At 39.5% G+C, this 12034-nt stretch overlaps 1 non-coding gene across 1 annotated transcript; it reads left to right on the top strand.

The window, feature by feature from the left end:
- Nucleotides 1–3649: 3649 nt before the first annotated feature.
- LOC131631264 (small nucleolar RNA R71) lies at nt 3650–3756 on the top strand. The gene has a single exon (XR_009292642.1). It is a non-coding gene; the product is annotated as a small nucleolar RNA R71 (small nucleolar RNA).
- The last annotated feature ends 8278 nt before the right edge of the window (nt 3757–12034 follow it).

The raw sequence follows: 12034 nt of genomic DNA, 5'->3' as shown, positions 1-12034 counted from the left end.
TGTCAATGCTCTGATACGTAGCACTCGGGGGGAATGTTTGCGATACTTGCTTGTGTCTTGTTTTATGTTGATTATCTTTTCTTGAACTTTGATGTTGTGTCCTGTGGAGACGTTTTGGACACATTGTGCCATGTTGGCAAGGACATATGTTGATCTAGATATTATGTTGTTATTTGAATTCCGCTGCAATATGATGAAGTTGTTTGGATTTATATGTTCGATGAATTATGAGTTTCCTCTGATATAAGTGTTATGTATCCATGTACTTTTAGCATGAATTGTAGTTTTGTTTAAGTCGAATATGTGATGCCTCAAATTAGTTGCTTGTTTCGATGTTTTATACTCTGATTTCTATTAGTAATTGAGGGGTAGATTTGGGGTGTTACATACCTAATAGTAGCGTGATTTGTGTATATGATGATTTTGGTTCTTACAAGGTAGGAACGGAATTTATCTATCGCGAATACGACAGCTAATAGTTCCTTTTCTGTCGGGGCGTAGTTCATTTGAGCTTCGTCTAGGGTTCTACTCGCATAGTATATGACATGGAGTTTCTTATCTTTTTCGTTGGCCTAGAACAACTCCTACAGCATAATCGCTTGCATCGCACATTATTTCGAAAGATTCACTCCAGTCGGGAGGTTGCATACTCGGCGCAGAGATTAATGCTTGTTTAAGTGTTTGAAATGCTTCAGCGCATTTGTCGTCAAAGATGAATTCGGCATCTTTCTTCAGTAATTCAGTTAAGGGCTTGGTTATTTTGGAGAAATCTTTAATAAAACGTCGGTAAAAACCGGCGTGTCCTAGAAAGCTTCTTATTTCTCTAACTGTTTTGGGAGATTGAAGGTTTTCAATGATTTCAATTTTCGCTTTATCCACTTTGATTCCTCTATCGGATACGATGTGTCCAAGTACGATTCCTCGTCGAACCATGAAATGGCATTTTTCCCAATTGAGTACAAGGTTAACGCTTACACATTGTTTGAGCACTAATTCAAGGTTCTCTAAGCGTGTTTCAAAACTTCCTCCACAGACAGAGAAGTCATCCATAAAGACTTCCATTATCCCATCCAGGAAATCGACAAATATTTCCATCATGCATCTCTGGAAGGTTGCGGGTGCATTGTAAAGTCCGAAAGGCATTCGTCTATAAGCGAACGTACCATAAGGACATGTAAATGTGGTCTTTTCTTGGTCGTCAGGGTGAATAGGAATTTGGAAGAATCCAGAGTATCCATCTAGATAACAGAAATATGAGTGTTTGGCCAAGCGTTCGGGCATTTAATCTATGAATGGTAAAGGGAAATGATCCTTGCGAGTGGCTTTGTTTAGCTTCCTATAGTCAATGCACATTCTCCATCCAGTTTGGGTACGTTGTGCTACATATTCGCCTTTTGCGTTAGTGATTACGGTAACTCCTCCTTTCTTAGGTACGACATGAACAGGACTAACCCATTTACTATCAGATAATGAATATATGATTCCGGCTTCTAATAGTTTTTGAATTTCCTTTTTAACAACATCGCTCATGATGGGATTGATTCGTCTCTGATGCTCCCTAGAGGTTTTGCAATCTTCTTCGAGCATAATTCGATGCATACAGAGGGAAGGACTTATTCCTTTCAGATCTGATATGTTATATCCTAGAGCGGTTGGGTATTTTCTTAGGATAGTGAGTAGTTTTTCAGTTTCGGTTCGTCCTAAATCGGCATTAACTATGACAGGTCGGTTAAGTTCTTTGTCTAGGAATTCGTACCTTAGGTCAGTAGGTAGTGTTTTAAATTCTATAGCAGGTTTCTTAGGTCCAGGTATAGGATCAGGAGTTAATTCTAGGCATTCACTTAGGTGGTTATCTTGATATTCCCCACGCCAGTTGTCATCTTCAAAAATAGGCGGTATAGGAATTCTTAGGATCTCGGTTTCCTTATGTGGTTCGGATTTTATTTCATCCACACATTCATCGATGATGTCAGTAGAGCAGCATGTGTCAACTATAGAAGGTGCTTTCAGGAATTGAGAAAGAATGAATTCATTCTTCTCTTCTCTGACTTCGAAGGTAAGCTTTCCTCGTTTAACGTCTATAATTGCACCAGCGGTTGCTAAGAATGGTCTTCCTAATATGATTGGGATGTTAGAATCTTCTTGGATATCCATTATGATGAAGTCAGTTGGGATGTAGAATTGGCCTACACGCACAGGGATATTTTCTAACATTCCTACAGGGTATTTAACTGAACGGTCAGCTAGTTGAAGAGACATTCTCGTTGTTTTAAGCTCACCCAGATTTAGTTTCTTACAGGTTGAAAGAGGCATCAAACTAACACTGGCTCCTAAGTCGCACAAGGCTTTTTCTATAATAGTCTTTCCTATTACACAGGGTATGGAAAAACTACCAGGATCTTTTAATTTGGGAGGCATGTTGTTTTGAATGATAACACTACATTCAGCGGTAAGCGTTACAGTTTCGTTATCCTCGAGTTTCTTTTTGTTTGATAGAATTTCTTTTAAGAATTTAGAGTACGAAGGCATTTGAGTTATAGCTTCTGTGAAAGGTATGGCTATGTTTAATTGTTTTAGAAGTTCTACAAATTTTTTAAATTGCGCTTCGGTTTTAGATTTAGCTAATCTCTGAGGGTAAGGAATTGGTGGCTTATAAGGTGGTGGTGGAACGTAAAGTTTTTCTTTTCCAGGTTCCACTTCGGTGTCGTTCTCGTTTGTTTTAGCAGTTTGATCATCAGTCGATGTCATTTTGGTTTCCTTTGGCTCTTGTTGTGACATGGGTGCGTTTTGAGTTCTAGGATCGATAGGTCCATCGTAGTTCGTTCCACTTTGCAGTGTAATCGCGTTTGCATGTCCCTTAGGATTAGGTTGTGGTTGAGCAGGAAACGTGCCAGCAGGGGCAGCAGTAGGTGCTTGTTGTTGAGCTACTTGTGAGATTTGTGTTTCTAACATGTTGTTATGTGTAGCTAAAGCATCTACTTTGTTTGATAATTGTTTTAGTTGCTCACTATTATGGATGTTTTGATTTAGGAAGTCTTTGTTGGTTTGTTGTTGGGAAGCTATAAAGATTTCCATCATGATTTCTAGATTTGACTTCCTAGGGGCGTTTTGAGCAGCTACAGGCGCTTTTTGATAGCCAGGTGGGACAGCAGGTGCTTGTCCAGGCGCGTACAACGCATTGTTGTTCTTATATGAAAAGTTCGGGTGGTTCTTCCATCCAGGGTTGTACGTGTTAGAATAAGGGTTTCCTTGAGCGTAGTTTACTTGATCAGATGGGATACCATTCAAGAGTTGACATTCGGCAGTGACGTGTCCAGTCAACCCACATATATCGCAGTTAGGTGCTACAGCAGCCGCGGTGGCTGAAGGAGTGATGGTTAAGTTTTCGATCTTTTGAGTTAAAGCGTCTACTTTAGCGTTAACGCGGTCTATACCACTTACTTCGTACATTCCTCCTTTGGTTTGGGTTTTCTCTAGAGTAGCTCGCTCTCCTACCCATTGATAATGGTTTTGTGCCATGTTCTCTATGAGGTTGTATGCTTCATCATGGGGTTTGTCCATTAATGCTCCGCCAGTAGCGGCATCTATAGTCATTTTAGTGTTATAAAGTAGACCACCATAGAAAGTATGGATGATCAGCCATGGTTCGAGTCCATGATGAGGGCATAGTCTAAGAATGTCCTTGTATCGTTCCCAAGCTTCGAAGAGTGATTCGTTATCTTTTTGGGTAAATCCGTTGATTTGACCTCTTAGCATAGCAGTTTTGCTAGGCGGAAAATATCTAGCTAAGAATACTCTCTTCAGTTTGTCCCATGTAGTTATGGAAATAGAGGGCAGGGATTGAAGCCACACTCTAGCTCTATCTCTAAAGGAGAAAGGAAAGAGGCGTAATTGAATAGCTTCGGAACTAACGTTGTTAGCTTTGACAGTGTCGGCATATTGCACGAACACGGATAAATGGAGGTTAGGATCGTCTGTAGGGCTTCCATAAAATTGGTTCTGTTGAACAGCTTGTACCAGCGAAGGTTTCAGTTCGAAATTGTTTGCCTCAATTGCAGGTGGTGCGATACTTGAGTGCGGTTCAGCGCGTGAAGGAGCGACATAGTCTCTAAGAGGACGAATAGCAGCCATCTCTAACTTCGGGGTAATTTGATTAATTTGATCAGTAAAGATCAATTCCTGATTAATCGGAATTGGTACTACTTCGGGAAGATTGCGAGCTCGACGGTTGACATTAATAAAACGTTTGATCTCGTTAATTCGTTGTATTAAATCTCCTCCTTGAGAACGAGTATTTGGCATACAATCGTTCAAAAAGAAAGGAAAGAATTGCCCTAGTCTCTATGGTGTAACAGTGAGTTACGATATCGACTTAAATAGTCCCCGGCAACGGTGCCAAAAACTTGATCGCGACTTTACGTGTCTATAAATCTGATGACTACAAGTGCATAGTCGTGTCGTGTAGTTTTAAAAGATATCGAATCCATAGGGTCTATGAATCGATCTACCGTTATCTAAGGTTACAATGTATAGCTAAGGCTATTAATATTTTTTCTGGTTGTTTCTAAGGGAATGTGATTGTGAATTCTAAGAAATATAATAATAGACGGATATCAGTATGTATTTCATTTAACTTAGGTGATCCGAAGGTCCATTGGCTAATGCATTAATTCGATTAAAATTCTTTATTAATTCTATTGATTAAAAGTCCTCCTCTCAAACTCTCGCTCTGTTGATTTAGACTACTCTCCAAACTCATAATGTACGCTCTCGCCATCCCATTAGATTTAGAAAAGCTTTTTGGAAACATCATAGTTAATAAAATGCTTGTTTTATGAAGTCGTTATCTACTTAAATCTCCTAATCTTAAACTCTCGCTCTGTTGACTCGGATCATGCTAATATCCCTAACGTACGCTTTCGCCATCCCGTGTCGGGTTTAAAAACACTTTTTGAAAATAAATAAGTTCTAATTAGTTTTAATACGATTTCGCCATCCTTAAAACTAATGTCCCATGTCTACTATCCAGTTAAAGATCTCAAACTTTTGCTCTATTGATTTTAACTTTTGACCGTCGTAAGACCTCAAACTTCCGCTCTATTGATTTTAAGACTCGCTAATTAAATTAGACATACAAACCAAAATCAAGTGATATTTAATAAAACATAATTAAGCCAATTTATTTCGGATCCCACGGTTAACTTACTTTACATACCGATATCTTAATTAATTAGCCAGACATATTAATACGGTTAAACATGCATAAATTAATTTGGTTCATATAAAAGGCATGTTAAATGGCATACAATATATCATGCAATAATAATAATAATTAAAGAGATAAATAATAAATCTGAATTAAATAAATCTGAAATAAATTGAATCTTGAAGTACTCGAACTTCCACCACAGGTTGGCTGGATCGTTCTTCGGAAATTATTTGGCAGGAATTAAAACAAGGAAGGTAAAAAATAAATCTAACGTAAGGCTAGATCTATAAAAGGTTCACAATAATTTCCGGTGTAGAAATTGTTGTGAGAAAATGAAAGCAGTTAAATGAAAGGCAGGAAAATAAATGCTTGAAGAATAAATTTGGCAGCACTTCGTTAGCAGGAATTCGGACCCTTTACACTGAAGTATCAGCCTCCTTTTATAGGGGAGGCTTTGCAGTTACGATGCGTGAAAAGAGGGAGTTCTTGACTTAGAATTGGAGACGTGCATCTCCACTTTTTGGGGAAGACTTGTTGAACGACTTGAGACGTGCGTCTCAAGTGGAGAGGATCTAGGGGGCAGTTGGAGACGGGCGTCTCCTTTTGTTGACGTGGCAGAGAGACGTTGGAGACGTGCGTCTCCATGTGCTAGAACGAGTTGGGCCACGCGCAAATGGTTCCTTCGTGGGCTGGACTTTCACTTTGCACAATTGGGTCTTCCTTGCACCCCTTTCTTACTTCAGCACCCTTTTTTTTTCATCTTTTAGGCCTAAATAGCAATGAATTTGGCTCCATTTCTTTCCTTTTCACAAATAGTCTCAATATGAGCGTAAAACCTGAAACATCGCAAATACCCGCATAATATCACAATAAAACAATACAATTAAAGAAAAATGCTAATAATACTTATGGATTTTAAGCTAAATATACTATATAAAATCGTGTTATCAATTCAACTCAGAAACAATTCCAATCCCAGGAAATTTATCATCGCAATGTCACCAAACCAATTCACAATACCAAATATACCAATTCATCATCATCGAATATAAATTCAATTCATTCCAACTCACAGACAATACAAAATCAACAAATAATCACAGAGCAACCAATCTTCATAAACGGTTCACAGAAAACTTCACACAATAACAATACCGACACTAAAATCATACAAACACACAGAGACAATTATTAATTCCCTAAACCCCACATACGATTCATCATTTCCCCATTTATAGAGCAAGAACCTAACCCTTACCTTTGGATCGAAGGTTGCTCTGAATCGTCCCGACCGAAAATCCCCAAATATTCTTCTGCTCGGCAAACCCCACGTGCACTGGTTTCTCCTAATTTCTTCCTCTACGTTCTATTTCTTCAAAAATTTGTGTTATGATAATGAGTGTTCTAACCTAAGGTATACCTCACTAATTCCACTTTGGGCCAACTAATTCACACGGGCAACACAACATTCAGCCCAATTAATTTTATTTTATTAAAAACTTCCGATTTACTCGTTAACTCTTATTTTACGGTCTAATTTTATTTATTAAGAAAATTCCTAAAATAATACCCGACACTCTAATAATATTTCTTATACTAAAATATTAAAAATCTCGATTAATTGTCGATCCGCTATCCCAAACTAATACCGGCTAAATCGTCCCAAAATACGAAAATTTCACGAAATACTCCAAACGTCTAAATTAAGCAAATACTCGAATTTTCGGGCGTTATACAAGGGACAAGTGCCTGAGAATTCCGTAAAGCCTGATCAGTTTGATACTCTCCATGATTGGCTACCCTGAGGGGAAAAGGTTGAATGCTTCATTGAGCAAATCAGTTGATACCTTATTTGATTGACTACCCTGAGGGGAGAAATCTGAATACTTTGTTGAGTAGATGCTTTTTGATTAAGTATCCTGAGGAAAGATCTGAAAACTCCAGTGAGTAGGATAAAGTTGCTCCGACAATTTGTTTGATCTTAAGGGAAGTAGAACTTGAGGGTTATGATAAGATGTACATAATCAGAGGTAGTCACGACGAGGAATCTCTCTCGTGAGTTCAACCAATCAAGGGGCAATCAAATCGAGGATTGACCTCACAAATCCAATTAATCTGGGTCAATCAAGTCGAGGAATCTCTCTCTTGATCTCATCCAACCAGGGGCAGTGATGTCGAGAGATCTCTCTCAAAATTCAATCAATCAGGGACAATCATGACGAGGAATCTCCCTTGTGAAGTCAATCAATCTGAGGCACTGATGTCAAGACAACTCTCTCAAAATTCAGTCAATCTGGGGCAGCTACATCGAGATTCGAAAAATCTCTTTAAGGATCTGTTGATCAAGAGAAAGAATATCTCAAATGTATGAATATGCTGAAGCAAAATTATCTTAAGTAATTGTGGTGTAAGGATCCTTTCGAGGCAAATATCTTCGTAAACCAAATCTCTTCGTAAGTCAGGCAGCCTGGGGCACAACCTTTTGGGAACCACCGTTCACTTGTAAAGTGCAGTTGACCATCACGGAGTTGATAAGTATCATAATGCTTTTCCCCAACAAGTTACTCTCTCCCCAAGCATAGGAGTTTATTTCTCCTAGAAAAGTCTCTCCTCAAGCATAGGAGTTTATTTCTCCTTGAAAAGTCTCTCCCCAAGCATAGGAGATTATTTCTCCTGAGAATTCATTCTCTCCCCAAGAATAGGAGTTTATTTCTCCTCGGAGTTGTTCCACTCATCCCATAAAGAATTCCTTATCCGGATTTCTCATCCCCAACATGGTGAATCGAGGGAATCTCCTCATGGCAAAAATTTTCCGAGCTATGGCACATGGTAAGAAGTCAGAAATTATTCTTCAAGTCAACAACGAAGAAGTATATCTTGCAAGTTAAAGTCCAATGTCTACTGGCCCCCCCACAGAGTTCTTAACACTAAGGGGATTCTCCTTGGTGTTTACCTCTCCCGAGGTCAGAGATGAAGTTCGATTTACAAGTCAGCGGAATATTCTCTAAAGGGCCCTCGTCATCTCTGCATATAGTAATCATTGCATTCACCTTGCATCTACAAAAAATGCGTAGCATTTCCATGAATATGGAGCATTACGCCATGAAAAAAATCAAACATGCATAAGCCAAGTTTATTTGTGCTCCAAAGTCACAAGGTAATATACATCCCCAGAAGAAGCCTCACTTTCTCTCTCTAGTGTGGATTGGGTACAGAGCCATTCTTCGTCAAGATCATTGTCTCTATGGCTATTTTCTGTTGGTTGAGCTCAATCGTTTGGATAACCCATACTTTGTGTGTGGCAATTCAAACGAGTGCCATTCTTGAAGAATTACACCCCGCCTTTTGGCCTGAGGGAACCATGTAGTTCTTATGTTCCCTAAGTAGCAAATTCTTCTTCAAAGTCCAGTGTTTACTGGCATCCTCTAATAGAGTCTGGTCGTCACCAATCCTCTTTTTGTACTTACTTTTTGTGAGTCCCCTTTACTTCCTTTTGCATAAGGGATATCTCTTGCTTCTTGCAATTTTTGCCTTGGTTATTTTCTCGTATGCTGCGTGCATATTAGAGTCTGAATGAGGGTGGGCATTCAACCCATCTCATTTTTCAATCATTTGAAACCCATACTTGGTGTGTGGCAAGTCGAATGATTGTCGCTCTTGAAGAGTTACACCCGCCTTTTAGCTTGAGGGATACATGTAACTTTTATGCTTCGCAAGCATCAACATCTCCATGACTGTTTAGTGGTTACTGTCATCTGATTGTCGAGTCTAGTCATTATTAGTCTTGTTGTGGTTATTTCCCGTATGTTGCATGCATATTAGAGTGTGAATGAGGATGGGCATTCAACCCATCTCATTTTTTCAATCATTTGGATAATCATACTTGGTGTGTGGCAAATCGAACGAATGCCACTCTTGAAGAGTACACCCCGCCTTTCGGCCTGAGGGAACCATGTAGTTCTTACGTTCCATATGTAACAATATCTTCTTCAATGTCCAGTGTTTACTGGCATCCTCTAGTAGAGTCTGGTCGTCACCAGTCCTCTCTTTGTACTTACCTTTTGTGAGTCCCCTTACTGCCTTTTGCATAAGGGATATCTCTTGCTTCTTGCAATTTTTGCCTTAGTTATTTTCCCGTATGTTGCATGCATGTTAGAGTGCGAATGAGGATGGGCATTCAACCCATCTCATTTTTCAATCATTTGGGTAATCATACTTGGTGTGTGGCAACTTGAATGAATGCCACTCTTGAAGAGTACACCCCGCCTTTTGGCCTGAGGGATCCATGTAATTCTTATGCTTCGCAAGCATCAACATCTCCGTGAATGTTCAGTGGTTACTGTCATCCGCGTGTCGATTCTAGTCGTTACTAGCCTTGCTTTGGTTATTTTCCCGTATGCCGCGTACATAATATAGTGCGAATGAGGGTGGGCGTTCAACCCATCTCATTTTTCCATCGTTTGGGTAATCATACTTGGTGTGTGGCAACTAGAATGAAAGCCATTCTTAAAGAGTACACCCCGCCTTTTGGCCTGAGGGATAATCCATGTAGTTCTTATGCTTCGCGAGCATTCGTGTTTTCTAGTGTTTACTGATGTCTTCTAGTCGAGTCTAGTGGTCACTAGTCTACGTGGTTATTTTCCTGTTTGCCGAGTGCAATTGAAGTGAGAGTAATGTCTGTTATCTCGATCATTTGGATAACCATACTTGGTGTGTGGCGGGTTGAATGATCGCCACTCTTGAAGAGTTACACCCCGCCTTTTGGCCTTTGGGATTCATGTACTTCTTGAACTCCGCAAGCACCAATGCCTTCTTGAAAGCCCGGTGTTTACTGGCACTCCCTGATTGGTTCTAGTTGTCACTAGCCTTTCTTTCAGTCAAGCCCAAATGTTATTGGCATCGCCTTCAAATTCAGTGTTCATCAACATTCCCAATAAGAGTCGAGTCGTTACTAGTCTTCTTCAATCAAGTCCAATGATTATTGGCATCTCTTTTAAAAGTCCCATGGTTATGGGTATCCTTTAAAAAGTCAGATCGTTATCGGTAAAAGTCCCGTGATTATGGGCACCTCTTGATTATTGGCGTACCTTTTCAGTTCTAGAGTCGCCCTTCGGCTGTCTCTCTTTTTGAAGCCTAAATGAGGTTAGCAAATTAGGATTATATTACCCTTTGGCTGGTTTCATCCTTTGTTGAGTCACCCTTCGGCTGTGTCTCTTTGTTCAAGTCTAACTGAGGTTAGCAATTTGGTAGATTCCCCTTCGGCTGGTTTCTTCCTTTGTTGAGTCATCCTTCGGCTATGTCTCTCTTTGAAGTCTAACTGAGGTTAGCAAATTAGGATCGGATTCCCCTTAGGCTGGTTCATCCTTTATCGAGTCACCCTTCGGCTATGTCTCTTTTTGAAGTCTAACTGAGGTTAGCAATTTGGTAGATTCCCCTTCGACTGGTTTCTTCCTTGGTTGAGTCATCCTTCGGCTATGTCTCTCGTTGAAGTCTAACTGAGGTTAGCAAATTAGGATCGGATTCCCCTTCGGCTGGTTTCATCCTTTATCGAGTCACCCTTCGGTTGTGTCTCTTTTTGAAGTCTAACTGAGGTTAGCAATTTGGTAAGATTCCCCTTCGGCTGGTTTCTTCTTTCTGGAGTCGTCACACAAGTACGTCATTTTGTTCAAGTCTAACTCAGGTTAGAAATCTGTTTAAGGTCCACCTTCAGCTGGTATCCTTTGATAATACTCAACACTCTTCGTTGTACCATAGAATGCAAATTTTGATGGTACTTTCGAGGTATTCAATCCACTCGCACCTCAAATGTTCGAAACCCAAGATGTTTGTACATTCAGGTCCAAGGAGATTGAATAGGGGCAGCTGTTGCACCCCAAAATTTGCCCATTCATTTATTCCCCAATTGGCCCTCATATCACATTCATGTACATACCTCATATAGGCCGTTCATTCATTACATTCATCCATATCATGGTTACTATTCAGAATTGATAAGAAAATAGCTTATGTTGAAGAAATTCTTGGTCAAAAAAGAGAAGATCCGAGGTCCGATTATATGACTTCATTTCCATTGAAGTCCTCCTGAAATTAGGGTTTCACAATCTTCAACTCAAGGCATTGATTGGAGAATATAGGCTTGAAATTCATCTAGTCTTCCCAAATCGAGGTTTTGACCAAAGTCAATGCAATTGACTTTTTGGTCAACATTTAATCAGAAGATGAAAAATTTGAGTATGAAAATACGGTTGCCTTGAAGAAATATTTAGTGGATTTGTGTTGATTGAAAACTGATTGAGAATTGGATCGGAAACTGGTTAATCGGGAAGTTCATCCGGAATAGAGAAAATCAGGAAAAACTGACTTTTGGCCAAAGTCAAAGTCAACTGCCTTATTTTGAGCATTTGGTGGAAAATCGGTCAAAGTAATAATTAAAACAAAAAATATTCAAAAATTGCCAAATTTGGAAAGTTAGTTGAAATGGGAAATGACCAAAAATGGAAGTTTCTACACTTAGAAAAATTCTTGAAAGATTGGGAAATGGTTGATCAGCTCACTTTAGGACCAGTCGACACGTGTTTCTAGGCCTCATTTCAAAACAAGCTCAACACCAAAATTATTCCTCTCATGGCATAGGACAACTTTGTAGTTGTGAGTTTTTCAATTTGAAGTCTAGATGGAAAGATACAAATCTATGATGTTTGGAAATTATAACTTGTGCAAGTCATATTGTTGAGCAGGACTTCTCGTCAGCGCATGCATTGTATCAAACACATGGCGCACCATCTTTGAGACAATATTTAGAAGACTACAAGCACCACTATGGTC

The sequence above is a fragment of the Vicia villosa genome, unplaced genomic scaffold, assembly GCF_029867415.1.
Source record: "Vicia villosa cultivar HV-30 ecotype Madison, WI unplaced genomic scaffold, Vvil1.0 ctg.000795F_1_1_3, whole genome shotgun sequence".
Taxonomy (NCBI): Eukaryota; Viridiplantae; Streptophyta; class Magnoliopsida; order Fabales; family Fabaceae; genus Vicia; species Vicia villosa.
This window is presented reverse-complemented; position numbering and strand designations above follow the sequence as displayed.